Here is a 24,387-nt window from a genome sequence, read left to right as displayed (position 1 = left end):
AGACTGCAAGAAAAATTCAGGTTAACCTCTAAAAAGAAATTGCAACTTCTATAAACAAACAAAAAAGGAAAAATTAAGACAGAAGAAAAATGAAAGAAAACAGTACTCAAACTCTTAAACATCCTCATAGTTCCGCCTTTCCCTCAAAATCCAAAAACCCAACACATACATTTCAGAGGCACAAAGACCTCCTAAAGCTCTTTATAGGCTCTATCCACAAAGCCTAGGAAACTTCTCTGTAGGCATAAATACAATCAAATTTATGAGCCATCCTAGCTAGCAAGGGGAGGGAAAAATACATTTTGTTTCATCCGCCCCAGGTTGAAATATGTTGTTTTTCTTTCTTTAATAATCGAATTAATCCTGTAAATTTAACAGTTCAACAATAAGTTCAGTGTGCTTAAATATTCAGTTTGCCTTTCTTCTTCTTCTTCTTCTTTTTTGGTAAAGCTTTCCTAGCTCTATTGTACTGCTGTAGTCATTGAAGAAGTCAGGGTAGCTAGTGTGGTAGATATGGTGCCACCAACACTCTTTAAATTCCAGTAATTGCCCTGGACAAAGAAATACCCACATGCTAGGGACAGTTGAAATTGTGCCACTTTTGAGGTCCACTCCCACACTGATCCACTCTCCTAGAGCTGGGCTATAAAGGGCCTGACCCTTGTAGGTGGGAGATGAGGAATGTGGCATTTACCTAATTTGGGGGCTTCTGCTCAAATGTAGGTATTGTTTAGTTGGTATGTTCTAAGATAGCCTCTCTTTTAAAAGTCTCTTTTCTGCCTCATACTTTTTCCCCCTGGGGAGAAAATAAAGCTGAAAAAACATGAAAATTTAAGAGGTCAGGAGCTAACAGCTGTGAAGACAGCCACACAATTCTTACAGAAATGAGCAATAAAATGTTTGCTTTCCGGTTTATTTTATTAGTTCAATACTATTTTCATAATTAAAAAGAAAAAAAGATTTAAAACGCCATAGAGAATTAAAGGTCCTAAAAATTAACATCTTTATCTTTATCGTATTTCTAGAACTTAAGAGCCCTCATGCCAAAATCAAGTCAGTCATAGGCTAGACCTGATAGATTACTAATAAACATTGGGTAATATAATATGATTAATCAATGTAGTAAAATATAAGGTAAATAGGATAGTTGGCTCCGATAACAAGATTTTTTTAACCTTAGAACCAAATGACCAAATCATTCAGACGTATCCCAAATTGTAGCTTTTGGAGTTCAAAAGAGCTGGTGTGATTCCCAAGTTGATCACTTGCTGAGTTGTGTCATCTCTGGGTATTAATTTTCTCATTAAAAAATGTAATTATAAAACTTACATCAGAGAGTATTATCAGAATTAAATGAGATAATATATGTACATCACACAACAGTAGCTAACGTGCCTATTTTACAGTGACAAAGGTCACAGATTAGTTTCAGAAGACCTGGGTTTGAGTATCAACTGAGCCACTTACTAACTTTGAATCTTTTAAAGTTTATTGACCCTGACCTATACCTTCATAAGGATTAAATTAATGAAGTTAATTCATTTATTTTAACAATTTTTATTTGGGATAAAACAGTGGACCCAAAACACACCTGTCCACATTAAACTGAGTCTAGTAATTTTACCAAAATTTTACATACAGCAGTAATTTAACATAAATGAAGATCAGTTCTATCTAAAGATAGAATTATAGCTCTTCTACTCTCTGAGTGTTATTAAAGAGCAGGGAAGGAATCACCAGAAGGATCCCCTTTCTAGTTACAAGTCTTGTCTTTAGCTAAAAAACAGGTTGACACACTTTAAGGAAGATTTTTTTAAAGAGGTGGTGGAAAGAGACAAAATAAATTATATAATTAAGAAAAAAGACATAGAGGAAATTTAACTCATTGGCACTATTTTGGTAGCTGTAGTGTGCCCAATGCTTTCAAAAGACATTACTTCTGGAAAATATGACTCCAAGTCCCAAAAGGATTAATTATTTTTATTTATTTTAGTGTTTTGCAGCAGGTTGGGGAAGTTTGTTTAAGATAGTGTTTCCTTATTTTACTCTTTTCTCAAAGTCTGGTTGCAGAGTCTGAGATTACTATAGAAAAAAGTATATAATTAGTCATATTTTAACACTTCTTTTTGTTCACTGATACAATAATAAAACGTTTTCAGTTGTTATCTTCTTACAATCAGATGAACATATCTTGACAATAGATATAATTATTCAAGTATGCATACTAATTAACAAACCAAATAAAAACTCCAAGGATTACAGTTGATTGAAGTTTGTTTTTCATATTTACAATCACAGTTTTAGAAATAACTGGCTTGCCAAGTTACTTTTATTTCTCACCTCATATTAAAATTCCATATGCACATTTTTTTGCATTAAGAAGAAATCCAAATTATTTTGAATTGGCTGTTGTGTTGTAGGTTGGTGAATGCACTATTTATTAGCAAAACCACAATATAAATAAGCCTAAAGGAAAGTATGAAAAATTCTATGGGACTTCAGCCAAAGAAATTTTATCAGGAGAAGAGGAATGAAGTGAGGTTAAGGATTCATGTTTTGCTTTAAGATTACATGTAGTTAAAATGAGTAGCAAGAAATTTGGGAAAAGGGATCTTAAAACTTATAGAAATTATTTTACCATCTTCACACTTTCCCTAAATAAATCATTGATCTGGAAATAAGGTGTATTACCTGTTAATGGATGGCTGAGCTTTTTTAGGAGAGGGATTTATTTTCATTTTTGTTCCCTAAATTAGTCATGTACTTACCTCCTATGTTTTCAGGGCTGCTGTGATAGATACAACTAGTATTTCATACATATTAATTCTGACAGCAAGATTGTTTTTCTCTCTTTCAATGTATAAAAACTGCCACTCTGAATTTAGCCTCATGTTATATATTTGGTAAAAAGAATTTACTTTCCCTAAGCTTAATTTCAATCATTGGGTTTCAACATTTCAGGCAAATAGTGTCTAATTTAGGTAGTCCTTCTCATTTCTATATTTTAAATTCTACCTTTATGCTTAGGTTCATTTCCTAGGCATTCAAACAGCTGAAGGAGATGTATTCTAAAAAATATCAGACACACATGCACACAGACACATACACACTTTGATGCCTTATAGTTCTCTTCTTCACAGCCGAACTTTTTAAGTGTAATTTACACTCTTTCCACTTCCTTACTTTTCACTCTTTCCCTGACCCAGGACAATCGGCTTCCCTTTCTATCCTATGAGTAAAATTGATCTTGTTATGGGAATGACTTTGTTACTAAAACCAGTGGATCCTTTACTTCCTTATTCTTATTCACTTTATAGCAGTATTTAATCTTTCTTGAAATATTTTTTTCTGCTTCAGTAAGCTTGTCTAATGTATTTCCTACCTCTATGGTTGCTCAGTTTCCTTTACATTTCCTTTGAGCTTGTTTTGGGGATCTCAGATTGTATGTTCAGCCCCCTTCTCCATCTCCTCTACGTCAGGGTCCTCAACCCATGGGCCACAGACCGGTCAGTACTGGTCCATGGCCTGTTAGGAACCAGGCCACAAAGCAGGAGGTGAGCAGCGGGCAAGCGAGTGAAGCTTCATCTGTATTTACAGCTGCTTCCCATTGCTCACATTACCACCTGAGCTCCGCCTCCTGTCAGATCAGAGGAGGCATTAGATTCTCTAGGAAAGATTCTCATAAGGGCACGAACCCTACTGTGAACTGTGCATGCGAGGGATCTAGGTTGCGTGCTCCTTATGAGAATCTAATGCCTGATGATCTCAGGGAGATCTGAGGTGGTGATCTCAGGGAGATCTGGTGATCTCAGGTCATGATCTGAAGGAGAGCTGCTCCTCTGCTGGGGAGCAGCTGCAAAGACAGATTATCATTAGCAGAGAGGTTTGACTGCACAGAGACCATAATAAATCAACTGCTTGCAGACTTATATCAAAACCCTATCAGTGAGTAGTAAATGACAATTAAGCTGAATCTGGTGGCAGGTTTTATAGTAGCAAGTGAGTTGATGTTATTCAATTGTACAGCTGCATCTGGTGGCAGGCTTTAAGTCAGAATCCGACACTTATTTTAGTCCGCACGTGGCCCACCCATTATTTTATTTACCACTTCCGTCCGCACCTCTTTCCTACACTGTGTACTTGCTCAGTCACAGTTTTGGTAATCCCACAGGCTAACCCTAGCCAAAATGAGTAAAACCAAATATAGCTGGAGAGCTTCTTTGAAAAGGGGAAAGACCCAATGATGAGAAAGCAGAAGACTCTAAGACTGCCAGCAAAAAGAAAGCTGCATTTAAAGGAAAATACCAAGAATTCTACTTAAAAAATGGGTTCATTGCAACATGTGATTCATATTCTCCAAGCTCGCTTTGTATAACAAGTGGTGACCAGCTAACCAGTGAAGCCATGAAACCTTCAAAACTGCTTCTCCACATGGAGACCAAGCACCCTGCATTAAAAGACAAGGCTTTGGAGTTTTTCAAAAGAAAAAACTGTGAACATGAAGAACAGGAGCAATTTTTGAAGGCCACCACTTCATCAAATGTGTCTGCACTGAGAGCATGATTCTTAGTGGCTAACCGCCTTGCTAAAGCTAAGAAGCCCTATTGGTGAAGAACTGATCCTGCCTGCTGCTAAGGACATTTGTCTTGAACTTTTAGGAGAAGCTGCAGTTCAAAAGGTGGCACATGTTCCTCTTTCAGCTAGCACCATAACTAGACAAAGAGTATTAATGAATCACCATGGTACGCAATCCAGGTTGGCGAGTCTACCGATGTTGACAAGGCAACAATGCTTGTTTTTGTGCGATATATTTTTCAGCAGGATATGCATGAAGATATGTTTTGTGCACTTTTTTTGCCAACCAACACCACAGCTGCAGAACTATTCAAATCTTTGAATGATTACATATCAGGAAAACTGAACTGGTCATTTTGTGTTGGTATATGCACAGACGGAGCAGCTGCCATGACTGGACAGCTTTCTGGTTTCACTACTCAGGTCAAAGAGGTGGCTTCTGAATGTGAGTCTATGCACTGTGTCATCCATAGAGAACGCTGGTTAGCTGAAAACTGTCACCTGAATTTAACAGCGTTTTGCAGTATGTGATTAAAATTATCAACCACATTAAAGTACATGCCCTTAACTCACGTCTGATCGTGCAGCTCTGTGAGGAGATGGATGCAGAGCACACACGTCTTCTCTTATACACAGAAGTGAGATTGCGGCGAGCCGCCTCCGACCAGCAGAATAACGAGTCGCCACACGCAAGATTCTTCTCGTATCACACTTTATTGGAGCACAGCTTGGTTGAAGAAAGATGGAAGGAAGACCCCGCAATTCTATAGCAGTCTGCTTATATAGGGATTAAGAACATGTGTCGCTCTGTGATTGGCTTTCGCCGATGGTGCGATTTGTGAGCCAGCATCGGATAGGTCGCTACTTTAAAACCTCATTAGTATACTTAGCGCAAGCGCAGTGGCCACAGGAAGGATGACTCAGCTTATTTCAGCTTCCTGCCGCGTAGCAGTTAGCTGACCGCGCCCTACATCTCCCCCTTTTTTATTTATTAGAACACCAAGCAGAACATAGCCCGTACGAGGGCAGTTTTCTGTTGGCATGTCTGAGGCACCCTCCTGCGTGCAATGCCAACAAGGGCCGCAGGGTGCAAGGGCTGCCTCAGAATAATGGCTGATTCCCTATAGAGGTGCGATGGCGACAAGGCCTCTCTGTGCAAGGGCAATCAGGACAATGGATGACTCCCTATAGAGGTGCAATGGCAACAAGGCCTCTCTGTGCAAGGGCAATCAGGACAATGGATGACTCCCTATAGAGGTGCAATGGCAACAAGGCCTCTCTGTGCAAGGGCAATCATTTCGAATTATTCAGGGCGGAGAGCCAGGCTGCGGGAGAATCTCCTTCATTAATAGCCAGAAGTGCCTGAGTGAGCAGGACCCTATCTCGATGTGCCCTGATGCGCACACGACAGACCAACCAGAGACACAGCATAATCCCAAATACACAGCAGACTCCAAAGATTCCTACCCCCACCCACTCCCCAAAGAAGGAAAAGGCAGAAGAGAGCCAAGAGGCAAAATCTCCAAAGGCAACGGGCTCCAGCCCGGCAGCACTCAGTTGCACAATCTGAATAATCCTTTGTGGAATTCCAACCAATACAAAGACCTCGATTAAGAATCATCAGGAACATCCAGCCCAGCATCCTCTCTGAAGTTCTCTTCAACAACTCCCGCCAGTCCTGATGGCACCCAGATCGGATCTCGATCCTGTGGGGAGACACAAAGAGATCCCCTGGATCGAGTAATAACACGATCCGGGCCCTTCCATTGATTGGACAACACATCTTTCCACATCACTTTGCCATAATTTTTATGGTTTGTTGCCACATGGCGTTCAGCAGAGGTTTCTTTATCATCACCACAGAACCATCCTGCCCCGCCACCTTCAAATTAATATGATCGTTGTTCTCAGTCTTGACTCCTTCCTTGGGCTTTTCGTCGGCCATGGCCTTGTGGATTATAGGGCAAGCCTGTAATATGACACATCTCCCTTCTGTATTCCCTCGGGAGCAAGAAACAATCCCCCATTCCCTAAATATTTAATCAAAACGCCTAAGGCCTGTTCAAGCAACTCCATACAAGGGGCTTTATCTCGACTATTCAAAGGAATAGAAAAGAAACAATCTTTGGCTAGCGAGTGGCGGCATGTACCAATGCCCATACCGCTCTTGTTCATATGCCGCGGCCGCTCCTTCTAAATCTTCCTCCTCTCTAGGATTTAATTCATCTTGAAACAAATATAATTCCTTAAACTCATCTAGGATTGGATATAATCCTGGCACCGTTTCTTGCTTTTCCTTTTGTTTTCTTTTTTCTCTTTTCATAATTTCAGGCCTATCTACCGTAGTCCCTGTTTGTTCATTCTCTGATGCGCTATCTTGAAAACATACCTGACTGGACTACTCACCGACGGTTCACTCCGTGTGTCGAGTTCTGAATCGGTCCTCCATGCAGGGCGCGAAGTTCCCGGGTTTCGGCACCAAATGCGGCGAGCCGCCTCCGACCAGCAGAATGACGAGTCGCCACACGCAAGATTCTTCTCGTATCACACTTTATTGGAGCACAGCTTGGTTAAAGAAAAGATGGAAGGAAAACACCGCAATCCTATAGCAGTCTGCTTATATAGGGATTAAGAACATGTGTCGCTCTGTGATTGGCTTTCGCCGATGGTGCGATTTGTGAGCCAGCATCGGATAGGTCGCTACTTTAAAACCTCATTAGTATACTTAGCGCAAGCGCAGTGGCCACAGGAAGGATGACTCAGCTTATTTCAGCTTCCTGCCGCGTAGCAGTTAGCTGACCGCGCCCTACATGAGATGGCTTTCTAAAGGCAGATCACTGGCCAGAGTTTTTGAGCTATGAGAGCCGCTCCAGAGATTTCTTTTAGAAAAGAAGTCACCACTGGCAGCACATTTCAGTGACACACAGTGGGTTGCAAAACTTGCTTACTTGTGTGACATATTCAACCTGCTCAATGAACTCAATCCGTCACTTCATGAGAGAATGACAATTGTGTTCAAGTCGGGGGATAAAGTGGCTGCATTCAAAGCCAAACTAGAATTATGGGGGTGATGAGTGAACATTGGGATTTTTGACATGCTTCAAACGTTAGCAGAGATTTTGCAAGAGACTGAGCCAGGGCCTTCTTTCTCCCAATTGGTTCATGATCACCTATCTCAGCTTTCAAAAGAGTTTGAGCATTAGTTCCCAACCACAAAAAAACCCCAAACTGGGAAGGAATGGATCCGCGACCCATTTGTGAATAAGCCAGGTGAATCAACTTTTTCCGTGCTAGAAGAGGATCAACTGCTTGAGATCGCAAATGACAGTGACATTAAAAGTATGTTTGAGACAACTTCAAATCTCCATACGTTCTGGATTAAAGTCAAGGCGGTATTCTGAGATTGCCACAAAAACACTGAAAAGCCTGCTTCCATTTCCAACATCCCATCTTTGTGAAGCAGGGTTTTCTGTAGTGACAGCAACCAAAACGAGATTATGGAGTAGACTGAACATGAGCAACACGCTTCGGGTGCCGCTGTCTCCCATCACCCCCAGATGGGACCATCTAGTTGCAGCAAGCTCAGGACTCCCACTGATTCTGCATTATGGTGAGTTGTATAATTATTTCATTATATATTGCAATGTAATAATAATAGAAATAATGTGCACAATAAATGTAATGCACTTGAATCATCCCCAAACCATTTCCCACCCCCATCCATGGAAAAATTGTCTTCCACGAAAGTGGTCCCTGGTGCCAAAAAGGTTGGGGACCACTGCTCTACATAATTCCCTGGAGGACTGAATCCATTTACACAGTTTAAAAAACCATCTGATCTCATGGTGCCTCCATATCCATGCTCTAACCCAGATGCATATATCAGAATACCTTCTTGACATTTCTGCTTGAATGTCTTACAAGGCACCTCAGCTTAACATGTTCCAAACTGAACTTTTCACCTTCTCTTCACTCTTCCACCTACCAAATGACTCTTCTATTTACTTTATCTCTGCAAATAACATTAACATCTGGCATTTACAAAGCCAGAAATAAAGATATAATTTTGATTGCTCATTTTCTTTCATTCTCAAATCCAAATAATTAACAAGTCTTGCCATTCTCGTTCTTCATTTTCATTGCTACTAGTTAGTCTCAACCACCATCACCTCTCCCCTGGACATTCGAACAATTTCCTAACTAGTCTCATTAACTCCTGTCTTGTTTTCACCAGCTAATTTTTGCAGCACAGTTGCACCACTCCTTAAAAACAAAAATCTGATTATGTCATTTTTCTAAAAATATTAAAACCTGTTCATCAACTCTTATTGTACTTATAGCCAAATCCAAACATAAGAGCATGATTTGCAAGGTCCTTCATTATCTAGGCCCTGATTACATTACTGGCCTCACGTCTTGCCCCTTCCTATTCACACATATATGGTCAGGCCCTCATATACATAAACAGACATATACATTCGGTACTAGCCATATTAAATTGATTTTAGGTTCCTAAAGCACCTTACTGATACCTTCATTTCCATTTTCACCTATTACCTGCTATTTGTTAGACTTTCAATTAAGTGGCTTTTACTTCCTAGAAATATTCCCTAATTCCTTCTGTTTGAGTAGAGTTTTGTTTTATGTTTCTGGACATCCTACTTTATGTCACCTTTCAGACTAAATTATAGTTGCTTGCTTTAATTGCCCATATTTTCCCACTCGAATGTAAGCTCTATAACTGTGACTGTCTTATTCACTACTCCATCCATGAACCAAGCATAAAACCCGGAATTCAGCATTTCTCAATAAATATTGATTGAGTGGATACGTAATATATACTTAATCAATCAAATGGACTTTGATTACTACTGCACACAAATGAACTGTAAATGATCTTTTTAAAATATTTTATTTTATTTCAAAGGCATTAAGTGTTCATTGTGGAAAATGTGATAAATCTAAATATAATGCTTATATTTATCCCTAATTACATCACATAGTAGCCATAGTGGTTTTTGAAATTCCGTCATCTACTTTATTTTTACACAATTCGGAAAATTATATATTGTCTTCTGAACTGTTTTTTTAATATTTATATTATTGAGTTCAAAGTTACTTACAATATGCATAAATATGATTTAGTTTATTTTAGTAACAACAATACTCATGTTTACTTTTTCTGATATAGGCTTACAAGTAATAAACAAATTCAGTGAGGCACTGTTTTAAAATGTGTATAATATGTTCAAAATATATTTTAGATATTCTTAAAAAGAGAAAGAAGTTGGCTTTTCTAAAAATAGTTTCTACAAAAATAGATATTAATAAATGCTAAGAGATGTCCAGTTGGTAGCAACAGGGTATCATTGTTGTATACTTAAAACACATTGGACAGGACAGTTAGGAGTGATTTCTGCGGTAACATGAAAATACAGTGTTCAAGTAACATTATAAGAATCTCTCTAGTCTCATTGATTTTCTCTTTCAAATAGCCTGCCCTAGCACAGAAAATATGTTCAAATAAGCATGTGGGGCAGATAAAGCAGGAGTCTCTAAGGTCAATAAGTCCCAAATTTAGAGTCTATAAGAATCAGCTGGATCAACTATTAAAAATACAGATCTCTGCACCCCATTCTCAGAGATTCTAAACTGATAGGTTTGTGGTCAGGCCAGTAATGTTCATTACAGCAAGGACTTTGGTCTTGTGATTCTGGTGTAAGAGGCATCTGGGCCACACTTTAAGAAACACTACCTTGGAATTTAGGCCTAAGCCACCTAGACTTTTCATGAGCTTTTTACAATTTTTAACCTTGGAACAATAATATATCATCCACTTTTTAAAAAATAACATAACTATGAGATTTAAAAATGCAAATGAACATTTAATTTGTATTGAAAATGCATTTTTAAAATTGAAAATGAATTTTACCTTTAGAAATATTCTTATATGATAAAAATTTTATTTTTTTTTCAATTTATTTATTTTTGGCTGCATTGGGTCTTTGTTGCTGCGCGCAGGCTTTCTCTAGTTGTGGCGAGCAGGGGCTACTCTTTGCTGTGGTGATCTGGTTTCTCATTGCGGTGGCTTCTCTTATTGTGGAGCATGGGCTCTAGGTGCACGGGCTTCAGTAGTTGTGGTTCGCGGGCTCTAGCATGCAGGCTCAGTAGTTGTGGCCCACAGACTTAGCTGCTCCACGGCATGTGGGATCTTCTGGGACCAAGGCTCGAACCCGTGTCCCCCTGAATTGGCAGACGGATTTTTTTTTTTTTTTTTTTTTGCGGTACGCAGGTCTCTCACTGTTGTGGCCTCTCCCGCTGCGGAGCGCAGGCTCTGGACGCACAGGCCCAGCGGCCACGGCTCACGGGCCAGCCGCTCCGCGGCATGTGGGATCTTCCCGGACCGGGGCATGAACCCATGTGCCCTGCATTGGCAGGCGGACTCTCAACCACAGCGCCACCAGGGAAGCCCGGCAGACGGATTCTTAACCACTGCACCACCAGGGAAACCCTTTAATGTTTCTTTTACTTGAAAAAAGCTTAGTTTTTGAACCCACACTGCTTTTGTACCCTGAGGCCTTCCTATAATGAATCCTTTTTTTTTTTTTTTTGTCTGTTGTAGAACTTCTGTTGGGATTAGAGAGCCATGTAAAGTGGAGTGAGATTTTGGCATATTAAAAAATTGTAGCTAGTATCTGTATCTGTCATTTTATTTCCATGTGTTATTTTACTACGTATAGGGAGTTTCAACTGAACTATGTCATTAGGTAAATTCAGATATCTTATTCATAAAGACATTTATTTAGAACAACTCTGATTTTCTAGTACTATAATATAAAAATTGCTTAAACTTTGCCCTAATATTGCACTTTAATCCATTATGGATTGTAATTATAGATTATTATTAGTCTTCAAAATTAGGGAAAAGTGGTAAAGTGGGAAGCACACGTTTGAAAACATAAGCTTAATTTCTGGCTTCACCCCTCATGTGACTTTAAGTTCTCCTTCTCCCAGACTCCTTTACTTCTCATCAGTATACCAAAAATTTATTGAGCACTTTCTTACTGCCAAGAACAGTGGATTTAAAGATGAAAACACAGACTCCTTACTTTGCCTTGCCTTCCTCTCAGTGTTTACATGAAGATCAAATGAAGGAGCTGTATAAACTCTAGTCCCACATCAATATGAAATTTTATTTTTATTTGCATTGATTAAGTGCACAAAATGGTTTTCTTAAAGTTGGTTTTATAAACTTCCTAAAGAAGATCACATAATGAACAAATGTGCTGTAGATAATTATTTTCTAAGCTTCTTAAATTTCCCTGTAATAAAAACCCTCTCTGTCACTGGTCTACCTACTGTTGTTCATTTTGTTAAAAGTGGTGCTCAAAACTAAACTTTCCTCAAGTTCAAACTAGAATCTTTTATCTTGCCAATGTATCTAACTCTCTTCTGAGAATATGTCATTGTTAATAATGGCTTTATTCTCATTAAAATATCCTGTAATTTCCATTTCATAATGCACAGATCATTTTCCTTCAGTACTCACTCCTTATTGGTTTCTTATCATTATATCACATCTCCTGAAAGTGGTGAATAAATTTTAAAGCCTATTCACACTATTCAGGCATCTGTGCGTGTGTGTATGTGTATTTGAGCAGATTTATGCATTTAAGCAGTAGCTAATGTATAGAAATCTCATTTTCAAATGTATAAATGTAATTAAGTGTTCCTCTACTTACATAACACTAGGTATCTGCTATCTCTTGCCTCTTGTACCTGAAATTGCCCTTACCATATGCCTCTGCTGATGGAATGTCTACAGATTGTTCTGTTGGCATATGTGGCCACACTCTGAACCATGCTATGATAAGCCTGGTCTTAGCTGTTTAGAACAGGAAAGCCACATGACATAATAGAATCTAATTTGCATTAGTACATCGGGATACATGATCCTAAGTCAGCAGTCAAGCAAAAACTATGGTGATCACTCAATTTAGGGAATTCAAAATGGAGACCCAGGGTTGGGTGGGGGAAGACTCATCAAACTGATCATGAGAGCAGAATGAAAACATACATTTTAAAAAGTCAGAAAGAGGGAGGGAGAGTTGGTTCAGCAAAATGGAGGAATATCACAACAGTTATAAAACCAACTCCTATTTTGAAGGTTTCAAGAGGTTGTGCTCACTAAGGCTGAAATGAATCTTGAACATGAACCACTTCCTATTTTCCTTTTTGGTGGGCCTGACTACCTAGTTACTATATATGGTTGCTATACTATACTTTACTCAAGAGGCATAATTGTTGAGCTTTTCCTGGGTTCTGCGAAGCCTCAACCCATAGCTGAAATACTTGTTTTCTTATTTCAATGTATACCTTTACAATAAAACTCCCATTAATTGGGTTACCCAAGGTGCTCCAATTTTCCGTGGAACCAGAAGAACCTCGCTGACACAGATTCCTAGCTCTAATGAGAAAAGAAGTGGGGTCAAATCTTTTCTCTGTTGAAAACTATTTCTCTTGCTTTTCAGATTCAGGAAAAAAAGAATCTCAAAACAAAAATGTCATGTAAAATAAAAGATTTATTATTGTGTGAATTCTACTTACTCCTACTCAGCAGTGATGTCCCATCAGCATTACTCATGGCTCTGGAAATTTGGTTTTGAATAATAATACATGGTTCTCTAAATACAAACTGGCTTGGATGACCTGCCTATATTAAGAAGGATATTTTAGTAGATGGATTATAACCCACTTTTACACACATGCACATACTCACTCATTATTATATTTGTGGCCAAATAGTAGCTTTTTTTTCAGCACAATCTAACTTTATTGGCTAAAGACCAAAATAAACCTTGGTTTATGATTTATCATTCTGCAGCTGATTATTGGATACTATGGATGCTATGATACTTTTCCTAGACTCCTTCCTCAAGACCATCCCCCAGCTACAGGTAATAGCTCTTGACCACATACAGCTCAGTGCCTCAATAAGAATTGTCCTCAGCTATAAGGAACTGCCTTGCCAAATGGGACTAGGATCAGCCCATGACCAATATCTGGCTGATGAAAGGATAAAAAGGCACAGCTACCTTGCCTCAAGTTGGGACAACTTTAAAGGCCCATCTCAACTTTAGAGCTCCCCATTGGATTGGCTGAAGCCTGAGATGCAACTGGACTGCATTTCAGCTTCTCCTTCTGCCCAGTCCTCAGTCATCACTAATTGATATGTGTATATCCTAATAGAGCACCAGGTAGCTTTCTACATGAAATGCTCTTTTACATTATAGGGAACTCAAGTAATACAGAGAAAATTCAAGTCCTGCAGTTTGCAACAATATAAACTAAAGAGATTTTTCTCCTTGTTTTTCTTTTTTTTTTAATTTTTAAGCAATTTATTGGGTTGGCCTAAAAGTTCATTTGTGTTTTTCCTTAACATCCTACGGAAAGACCCGAATGAACTTTTTGGCCAACCCAATATTTCATTGACGTATAGGTGACTTACAATGTGTTGATTTCTGCTGTACAGCCAAGTGATTCAGATATATATATCTATATATGTATATACATTTTTTCATATTCTTTTCGAATATGGTTTATCACAGGATATTGAATATAGTTCCCTGTGCTATACAGTAGGACCTTGTTGTTTATCCATTCTATATATAATAGTTTGCAGCTGCTAATCCCAAACACCCAATCTATCCTCCCCAACCCCCCTTGGCAACTACAAGTCTGTTCTCTATGTCTGTGGGTCTGTTTTGTAGATAAGTTCATTTGTGTCATATTTTAGATTCCACAAATAAATGATATCATATGGTATTTGTCTTTCTCTTTCTGACTTACTTGACTAAGAATGATAATTTCTAGGTCCGTCCATGTTGCTGCAAATGGCATTATTTCACTCTGTTTTATGGCTGAGTAATATTCCATTGTGTATATATACCATGTCTTTATCCATTCATCTTTTGATGGACACTTGTTTCCATGTCTTGGCTATTGTGAATAGTGCTGCTATGAACACAGGGTGCATGTATCTTTTTGAATTACAGTTTTGTCTTGGTATATGCCTGGGAGAGGGCTTGCTGTGTCATATGGCAATTCTATTTTTAGTTTTTAGAGGAACTTTCATACTGTTTTCCATAGTGGCTGCACCAATTTACATTCCCACCAACAGTGTAGGAGAATTCCTTTTTCTCCACACCCTCTCCAGCATTTGTTATTTATAGACTTTTTAATGATGGCCATTCTGACCAGTGTGAGGTGGTACCTTATTGTAGTTTTGATTTGCATTTCTCTAATAATTAGCAATGTTGAGAATTTTTTCATGTGCCTGTTGGCCATCTGTATGTCTTTTCTGGAGAAATGTCTATTAGGTCTTCTGCCCATTTTTCAAGTGGGTTTTTTTTTTTTTTAATTGAGTTGTATGAGCTGTTTGTATATTTTGGAAATTAAGCCATTGTCAGTCGTATCATTTGCAAATATTTTCTCCCACTCTGTAGGTTGTCTTTTTGTTTTGTTTATGGTTGCCTTTGCTGTACAAAAGCTTGTAAGTTTCATTAGGTCCCAATTATTTATTTTTGCTTTTATTTCTATTGCCTTGGGAGACTGACCTAAGAAAACATCGGTACGCTTTATGTCAGCAAGCGTTTTCCTATGTTCTCTTCTCCACAGCCAATATAATACTCAAAGGTGAAAAGCTGAAAGTGTTCCCACTAAAATCTGGAACAAGACAAGGATACCCACTCTCACCACTTCTATTCAACATGGTATTGGAAGTCCTAGCCACAGCAATCAGACCAAAAATAAATAAATAAAAGGTATACAAATTGGAACGGAAGAGGTAAAATTGTCATTCTATGCAGATGACATGATACTATATATAGAAAACCCTAAAGACTCCACACAAAAACTACTAGAACTGATAAACAAATTCAGCAAGGTAGCAACATACAAGATTAACACACAGAAACAGGCTGCGTTTCTTTACACTAACAATGAAATATCAGAAAGGGAATGTAAAAAAACCCAATCCCTTTTAAAATCACATAAAAGAAAATACTTAGGAATAATCCTGAGCAAGGAGGTGAATGACTTATATGCTGAGAACTATAAAACATTAATAAAGGAAGTTGAAGATGATTAAAGAAATTGAAAGGTATTCCATGTTCTTGGATTGGAAAAATTATTATTGTAAAAATGGCCCTACTACCTAACTCAATCTACAGATTTAATGTGATCCCTATCAAATTACCCATGACACTGTTTACCAAGCTAGAACAAATAATCCTAAAATTTATATGGAACCATAAAAGACCCAGAATTGCCAAAGAAATCCTGAGGAAAAAGAACAAAGCAGGAGGCATAATCCCAGACTTCAGACAATACTACAAAGCTACATTAATCAAAACAGTGTGGTATTGGCACAAAAACAGACATATGGATCAATGCAACAGAATAGAGACCACAGAAATAAACCCACACACCTAGAGTCAATTAATCTTTGACTAAGGAGGCAAGAATATACAATGGAGAAAAGACAGTCTCTTCAGCAAGTGGTGTTTGGAAAGTTGGACAACCACATGTAAATCAGAGAAGTTAGAACACACCCTCACACCATATGCAAAAATAAAGTCAAAATGGCTTAAAGACTTACATATAAGACATGACACCATAAAACTCCTTGAGTTTTGGAAGAGATGGTCTGAAAGAGCTCAAGAGCACAACCAAGTATAATTTCATCAAGTTTATGAAAACTCATCATTCCAATAAAGTAAGAATTACAAGATGGAAGTGGCATTATCCTCACAATATCCAAGATAGAGATTTACTTTGGACTTTTCCAGATGGAGTTGGCTGGAATTGCAAGTAATTGATAAATACCAAATCTGGGAAGAAGTTTAATCTTTAAGCCTTTTAAAGTCAGAACTGTATATAATTCTTACATAAAACAGGAGGTATATATTTTGTATTTTTTGTATTGTAGAAGTAGAAACACACATCATGGAGAGATGTCCATGATGTATTGGTAAGTAAGAACAAGTGGCATATATATGTATAATTTGATTATTTTATAAGCTGTTTATATATTTTATTTTATTATTTTTTAAATTAATTTTTATCGGAGTATAGTTGCTTTACAATATTGTGTTAGTTTCTGTTGTACAGCAAAATGAATCAGCTATACATATACATATATCCCCTCTTTTTTAGATTTCCTTCCCATTTACATCACCACAGTGCAAGTAGAGTTCCTGTGCAATATGGTACATTCTCTTTGTTATTGTATAATATAATTTTTATAAATGGAAATGGTATCAAAATCCTTTACGTGTGTATGTATTTGTTTGTATATATTTGAGGGTGAAGAAGGATATACAACAGGTATTAACATTAATTATTATAGGGTGAGACTAGTAGAAAGGAAAATTTAGCAGGAGTGTAAATATAGTGGGTTTAAAAGAACCATTATTCTTCTTTATTATTCTAGTGGGTTTTGTTTGTTTGTTTGTTTGTTTTTCCAGGTTGAGGTTAAGAGATATAAAGTTTGTAATTTTGGAGGGAGCACTTAAGATTTAAAGTGAAATACAAAAATGTCTTTAACCTAAAAATCAGGCTACAGAAAACTATTCTAAATAAAAATTTTGTTTGTTGTAATGTGATACCAGTTAATGTTTATATTACTGAAAGGATGACTCCAAGCTTGCAATGGAATCTACTGTAAACCAATACAATGGTTTCAAAGAACTACAGTGAGAATAAACAAGACCAAATTACAATTGGTGAAAGAATTTTTTGAATTTTCTTTTCTCAAAAATGCCTATATTACCAATGACTAGAAAGCTGTTTTTCTTATTTCTCTACTCAAAACTGTTTTAAAGAAGTAGCATAAATAGAGTATATGTCATGTTTAAAAACCCTCAAAATTCCCCATAAACTTTCAAGAGAAAATTCAAGCTTGTTTAAATGGAGTGTAGGTCTCATATACCCTTTCTAATTCCCTCTTTAACTTCATCTTCCCCGTCTCTCCCCTTATGTGCTTTACTTCAGTCTTCATATTGTGGCAGACCTTCAAAGTCATCTGCCTCTGTGTCTTTGTACAGTTTGCTTCCTTATGCTAGTAATTTCTCCCCACCAAGTTCCACTTTCCCAGATAAGTTTTATTTCTCCTTCACTGTTAAATCAAGACGTCTTCTCTAGGTAGTATTTTTGTGCCCCCAAGCATCAACCTGGATTAGACATTTTCCCAGCACATCCCCAAATATCTCAGGGTTTTCTTTCTCATGGCATTCATTCCTGTTTGAATTCATTTTTTAACTTTATTGAAGTTTAATTGATATACAATAAATGTGTATATCATTTTATATCAATCATTTTCTATCAATATATGTGTATTTCATTTTAAAGTGTATAATTTAATGAACTTTGACATATGTATACAGCCATGAAACCATCACTTCAAATCAAGATAATGAACTTTTTCCATCACCCACAAAAATGTCTTCATGTTTCTTTGTATTTCCTCCTCTCCCTTTCTACCCTCCCTGATACCTAGGCTACCACTGATGTGTTTTCTATCATGATAGATTAGTTTGGATTGTCTAGAATTTTATATAAATGGAAACTTACAAAATGTAGTCTTTTATTTTTGGCTTTTTTCACTCAGCATAATTATTTTTAAGATTTGTCAATGTTGCATGTATTAATAGTTCATTCATTTTTACTTTTGAGTAGTATTCCATTGTATGGTTATACCATCATTTGTTTATCCATTCACCTGTTGATAGACATTTGTGTTGTTTCCAGTTTGGGGCTATTACAAATAATGCTGCTGTGCACATTTGTATACGAGTCTTTGTGTGGACATATGCTTTAATTTCTCCTATGTAAATACCTAGGAGTAATGTATTAGTTTCTAGGGCTGCTATAACAAAGTACCACAAACTGGGTGGCTTAAAACAACTGAAACTGATTCTCCTGGTTTTAGAGGCTATAAGTTCAAAATCAAGGTGTTGGCAGAGTCATGCTCTCTCCAAAGGCTGTAAGGAAAACTCCTTCTTTTCCTCTTCTACATTCTGGCATTTCTTGGCATTCCTTGACATTTCTGATATTCCTTGGCTTGTAGGTGAATGACTCTATTCTCTGCCTGTGTCTTCATATGGCCTTGTGTCCTGTGTGTTTGTGTCTCTGTGTCCAAATTTCCCTCTTCTTATATGAACACCAGTAATATTAGATTTAGGCCAACTTTAATCAAGTATGATCTCCACTTAGCTAGATTATATCTGCAAAAACCCTATTTCCAAACATGGTAACACTTACAGGTTTTGAGTGGATGTCAATTTGGTGCAGGGGACACTACTAACCCAGTACAGGGCCTAACATTTTGGGGGAACAAGATTAATCTTTTATTGTACAGACATATTTTGCAAATATATTCTCCTAGGAAGGGCTTGCCTTTTCATATTCACGTCAGTGTCTTTTGAAGAGCAAAATTTTCAGTTTTTATAAAGTCCAAATTAGTGATTTATTTCTTTTACAGTTTTTCCTTTTTGCATTGTGTTTAAGAAATATATGTCAAACTTAACATCATTGAGATTTTTGCCCTATGATTTCTTCTAGAAGTTTTCCAGACTTTGTTCCTCAAACCATTTCAAGTTAGTTTTTATATATAATGTGAGGTAAGAATAGAGGCTCATTTTTGTTTATTTTATATATGATTATTCAATTGTTCTAGCACCATTTGTTGAAAATATTTTGCTTTTCCCATTAAATTGTCTTGGCGATGTAATCAAAAATAAATCGAATATATGTATCAGTCTAATTCTAAACTCTATTCTGTTCTGTATGCCAAAACCACACTGCCTTGATTATTCTAATTTTATAATGAATCTTAAAATTAGAAAGTAAATCTTCTAACTTTGTTCTTTATAAAAATTGTTTTGTTAATTCTAAGCCCCTTGCAACTCTATATAAAGTTTAGAATTTACTTGTCAATTTCTACAAAAATATTTTCTGGGATTTTTCAGTGCACTTTATTTTTAAAGAGCTTTAAAGTGCACTGAAAAATGTTAAGAGGGTAAATCTCATGTTAAGGTGTTATGTGTTTTATCACAATAAAAATTGAAATTAATTAATTAAAGTAAAATATAGGGATCATGTTTAATATCCAACATATATTTATATACTCAGTAGACACTTACACTATTGGAATGTTCAGTAAATGCCAGCTGATTGACTAAGTGTACTTCTTTACAACTGTGTTTGTTAAAGTTCCATGGAAAAGACCCTCCCATATTACCTTCAGTGACTGAAATTTATTGCAATACACATGTAACTTTGGTTTCCAGTGTGTACCATGTTGAATAATGTCCCCTCCAAATTCATGTCCACCTGGAATCCAGAATGTGACCTTATTTGGAAATAGGGTCTTTGCAGATATTCTCAGGTTAATTAGGTATGCGTTAATCCAATGACTGTTGTCTTTTTAAGAAGAAGGAAGGCAGAATGCCATATGAAGATGGAGACAGAGGTTGGAGTGATAAGTCTAAAAGCCAAGGAATGGCAAGAAACACCATGGAATGCCAGCAAACATGAGAAGCAAAGAGAGAGGAATGGAACAGATTCTTCCTCAAAGCCTCCAGAGTTAATTTCAGACTTCTAGCTTCCAGAACTATGAGAAAATACATTTCTGGTGTTTCAAGCCATCTGGTTTGTGGTACTATGTTACCATAGGCCTAGGAAACTAATGCAGGATGTTACAGTTTCAAGTTGTTAGCTTTATTTCCTGCCTTCAGTTTTTCTATTAAGTAACTCTCACTCTCTCACCCACAAACTTGTGAATTAAACTAATAGGAGTGAGTTTCTGTTATTTGGCCAAAAGAGCTTTAATCAAAGAAAGTTGATGTACAAACTAGAAAAATCCATTTGCAGCTGCTTTTGACAGAATGTAACAATGGCCTTGAGTTAAATGGATACCTCATCAGCACATGAACATATTAGTCCAGAAACACTGAACACACTGCATATGTGTGTCAGGGTCCATTCAGGAAACAGAAAAACAAAGACATCATTCAAAGTTCTAAAAATAGAGGGAATTTAATGCAGGGTATTGGTTTCATGGCTAATGGAAGAGGCTGAGAAGCTAACCAGGGAAAAGTGAGGGAACCTAGAGATTAGGAGCAGCAGGAAGCTGCTTTTACCTATAGTCTGAGGGGACAAAAGGAGAAGGTAGGGTTGTTACAGCCAGGACTAAGTCCCCAGGCAGAAGCTGGCATGTTTGCGACCTGTCCAAGGATGCTGGAACCACAGAAGATAAGCAGCTCCTGTTGGTGATACCAGTGAAAAAGGGAAGATTTTCAGCCTTCTGTTGGATTACCCCAATTAGAAGTCCAGTGAACAAAGGAGCCTGGGAAATGGAGCCTCTAAGGGTCAGTCCCCTGCTTTATAGAGCTGAGCGAGGGAGCTAAAAGGAGTGGAGGTGGAGACAAGTAGATACTTCACATCCATTACTTTCTATTTATCTCTTCCATTATCACCCAGGTCAGTCCCTAATCATCATTCATCTTGTGTGTTGTAAACTTCTAACAATTTTTTCTGACTCTAGTTGGAGCCTCCTTTTCTTAGCCATTGTGGACATAGTAAGGACATTTGTTTAACTCAGCTGAAGAAGTTTCCTTATTTGCTAGAGGATAAAGGCTAAACGTATTAAACTGATGATTTAGGTCCCAAACCAGGTTCAAAATATCTTTTAAATTGTCTTTCATTATTTACCTACTTAATTGTTTTGCTCTTGCTAGATAGTGCTAGAATGGTGTTGTTGGAGAGGAAAAAAAGAACCCATGCAAAATTGCTGAATGAGTATGATTAGTTTTAAAGCTGCATGATAAACTAAGTCCTTTAGAACATTGAGATCAATGAGGACTGGAGCAGTCTCTGAATCTCACTACCTGCCTGTGTTTTATTCAGTATTGTATCTCACTTAGATCAGTGCATGGCCATAGTTGATACTCAATAAATACTTACTGAAGGATGAGTTCATGAATGATGGGCCAATTAGCTGAGGTCTAAAGTCTTTGGTGAAAGGTATTATTAGCCAGATATCAAATTTATTTTTTTCATATACTATCAAAAATATGGAAATATTTTGAGGTTTTAACAGAAATTTTTCATTCAAGGGTACACATTGCATTCTCTAGTTTATTACACAGGGTCAATAGACACTGTTTTCCTAAATTGTATAAAGATAATAATGAGAATTTAAAATATACAGTACACCTTAAAGATACAGTTATAAATAGTTACATGTATACACATAGATAAGTTGAAACAAAGAAGAAAATGTGTTTTCCATTATAGAAAATGTGTTTTCTATTGTTCAAATTTAGTTATTTTCAGTGCTCTAAAGAACTATTTATAGCTATATCATTGTCTGTATCTACCTCAAGTGGGCATGGGACACTAAATTATTTTTTTCAGATTTGGGGCTGATGTGTAAAAGTTAGTAATAATGTGCTTTGTTCAAATGTTCATGTTATCACCTTTGAAACAGATTTCCCCTTCCCCTTTAGTTATGTAGAAAGATGTGAGGAAACTATATATCTATACTTTTCTGAAAGGAGTATATTGTAATATTTCAGCATGTCAAGAGCCATTTTGGTGCTATGTTGATTTTTGGCAGTATTCCTATGGAAGCCAAAATTTTACATAAGAGCCAAAGAGACTTCCAATTATAAGGGAAGTGGAACTGTACTCTTTTATCTTTGAGACTGAGAATTATTAAAATATCTTAAATTTCAGGGTGGTATCCATTAAGGTTTGATGTAAAGGAAGTTCTCATGTGCAAAAGACAATCTCCGGTATGGAGGAAACATTCCGGACCGATGACTTGAACTTGATATTGACTTAGGGAAGGTTGGATTTGAGCACAGTGTATAGTTTATGCTGGAATCTACTCATACGTACAACTAGGTATGTACTTTAAAAAAAATGCAAGCAAACTGAAAAATGTGTTCTTAACAGATGTCATAGTAAACTGATCTCTGACAAAGGATCAAAGGCAATGCAATGGAGCAAAGATGGTCTTTTCCACAAATGGTGCTGGAACAACTGGACACCCACATACAAAAAAGTGAATCTAGACATAGACCTTACACCCTTCAAAAAATTAACTCAAAATAGATCAAGACCTGTAATGGAGCAGGACCCTATGGGACATTTCTGAGGCAGACCCTTCCCCCATATCCTCTGCTATAGCTCCTCTCTGAAGTAGCCAGATAATATTGCCTTGGCCAAAAAGTTTGTTCAGGTTTTTCCGTAACCTCTTACGAACGAACATATCTCATGAATTTAACCTGAGTTTCTCAGCTGCTAAAAACCTCCTCCAAATGGAAGAAATTATTTACTTGATGATCAAGAGTGCATAGCCCCCAGACCTTCTGGTGCCTAAGGATTGATAATGTTGACCTCCCTGTTACCTCACCAAAAACCAATCGGAGAATTGTGCAGGAGCTGATCACATACCCTGTGACTGCACCTCCCTCTCCTTGCTTTTTGTAAATGCTTTGCTGAAACCCTTTGGGAGTTTGGGGTTTTTGGGGCCAGAGCCACCTGTTCTCCTTGTATGGTCCTCCAGTAAACCTTTCTCTACTCCAAACTTTGACGTTTCCGTACTGTTTGGTCTCACTGTGTGTCGGGCACAAAAACTTGTGTTCGGTAACAGACCTAAATGTAAAATGCAAAACTGTAAAACTCTTGGAAGAAAATCCAAAAGCACACCTAGATGACCTTGGATATGGCAATGACTTTTTAGACAAAACATCAAAGGCATGATCTATGGAAAAATAATTAATAAGCTGGATTTCTGCAAAAACAATATCAACAGTATGAGAAGACAAACCACATGCTGGGAGAAAATATTTGCAAAAGACACATCTGATAAAGGACTGTTGTCCCAAATATACAAAGAACACTTAGAAATCAATAATAGGAAAGCAAACAACCCCATTAAAAAATGGGCCAAAACCTTACCAGACACCTTGCCAGAGAAGATATACAGATGGCAAATAAATGTATGAAAAAATGTTCCACATCATGTGTCATCAGAGGAATGTAAATTAAAACAACAGTGAGCTACTACTCCATATCTATTAGAATGGTCAAAATCCAGAACATTGACCACACCAAATGCTGGTGAAGCTATGAAGCAACTGGGACTCTATTGCTGGAGGAACCGCAAATGGTACAGCCCCTTTGGAAGACAATTTGGCAGTTTCTTACAAAACTAAACACACTCTTACCATGTGAGCCAGCAATCACATTCCTTGGTATTTACCCAAAGGAGGTGAAAATTTATGTCCACACAAAAACCTACACATGGATGTTTATTGCAGCCTTATTCATAGTTACCAAAACTTGGAAGCAACCAAGATATGTTTCAGTAGGTGAATGGATAAATAAACTGTGATACATCCAGACAATGGAATATTATTCAGCACTAAAAAGAAATGCACTATCAAGTCATGTAAAGACAAAGAAGCCAATCTGAAAAGTCCACATCTTATATGATTCCAACTATTCGACACTCTAGAAAAGGTAAAACTATGAAGACAGTAAAAAAAAATCACTGGTTGCCAGGGGTTGGGGGTGAGGGAAATAAATGGGCAGAGCACAGAGGATTTGTAGGACAGTGAAAATAGTCTGTATAATACAATAATGATGGATACATGACATTACACATTTATCCAAACCCAAAGAATATGCAACATCAAGAATGAACCCTAAGGTAAACTATGGAGTTTGGGTATAATGATA

General features: G+C 37.3%; 1 long non-coding RNA gene across 1 annotated transcript in view; it reads right to left on the bottom strand.

The window, feature by feature from the left end:
• Positions 1–6,425: 6,425 nt before the first annotated feature.
• Positions 6,426–24,387, bottom strand: part of LOC113624564 (uncharacterized) — a 29,805-nt gene continuing 11,843 nt past the window's right edge. The window contains exons 2-4 of the long non-coding RNA XR_003434387.1: positions 24,072–24,085; positions 8,531–8,537; positions 6,426–6,567 (exon numbers count right to left, since the gene is read on the bottom strand). This is a non-coding gene — a long non-coding RNA (uncharacterized LOC113624564). The remainder of the gene's footprint in view (positions 6,568–8,530; positions 8,538–24,071; positions 24,086–24,387) is intronic.

The sequence above is a fragment of the Aethalodelphis obliquidens genome, unplaced genomic scaffold, assembly GCF_003676395.1.
Source record: "Aethalodelphis obliquidens isolate GAN/ISIS:26980383/991018 unplaced genomic scaffold, ASM367639v1 scaffold13, whole genome shotgun sequence".
In the NCBI taxonomy this organism is placed as follows: domain Eukaryota; kingdom Metazoa; phylum Chordata; class Mammalia; order Artiodactyla; family Delphinidae; genus Aethalodelphis; species Aethalodelphis obliquidens.
This window is presented reverse-complemented; position numbering and strand designations above follow the sequence as displayed.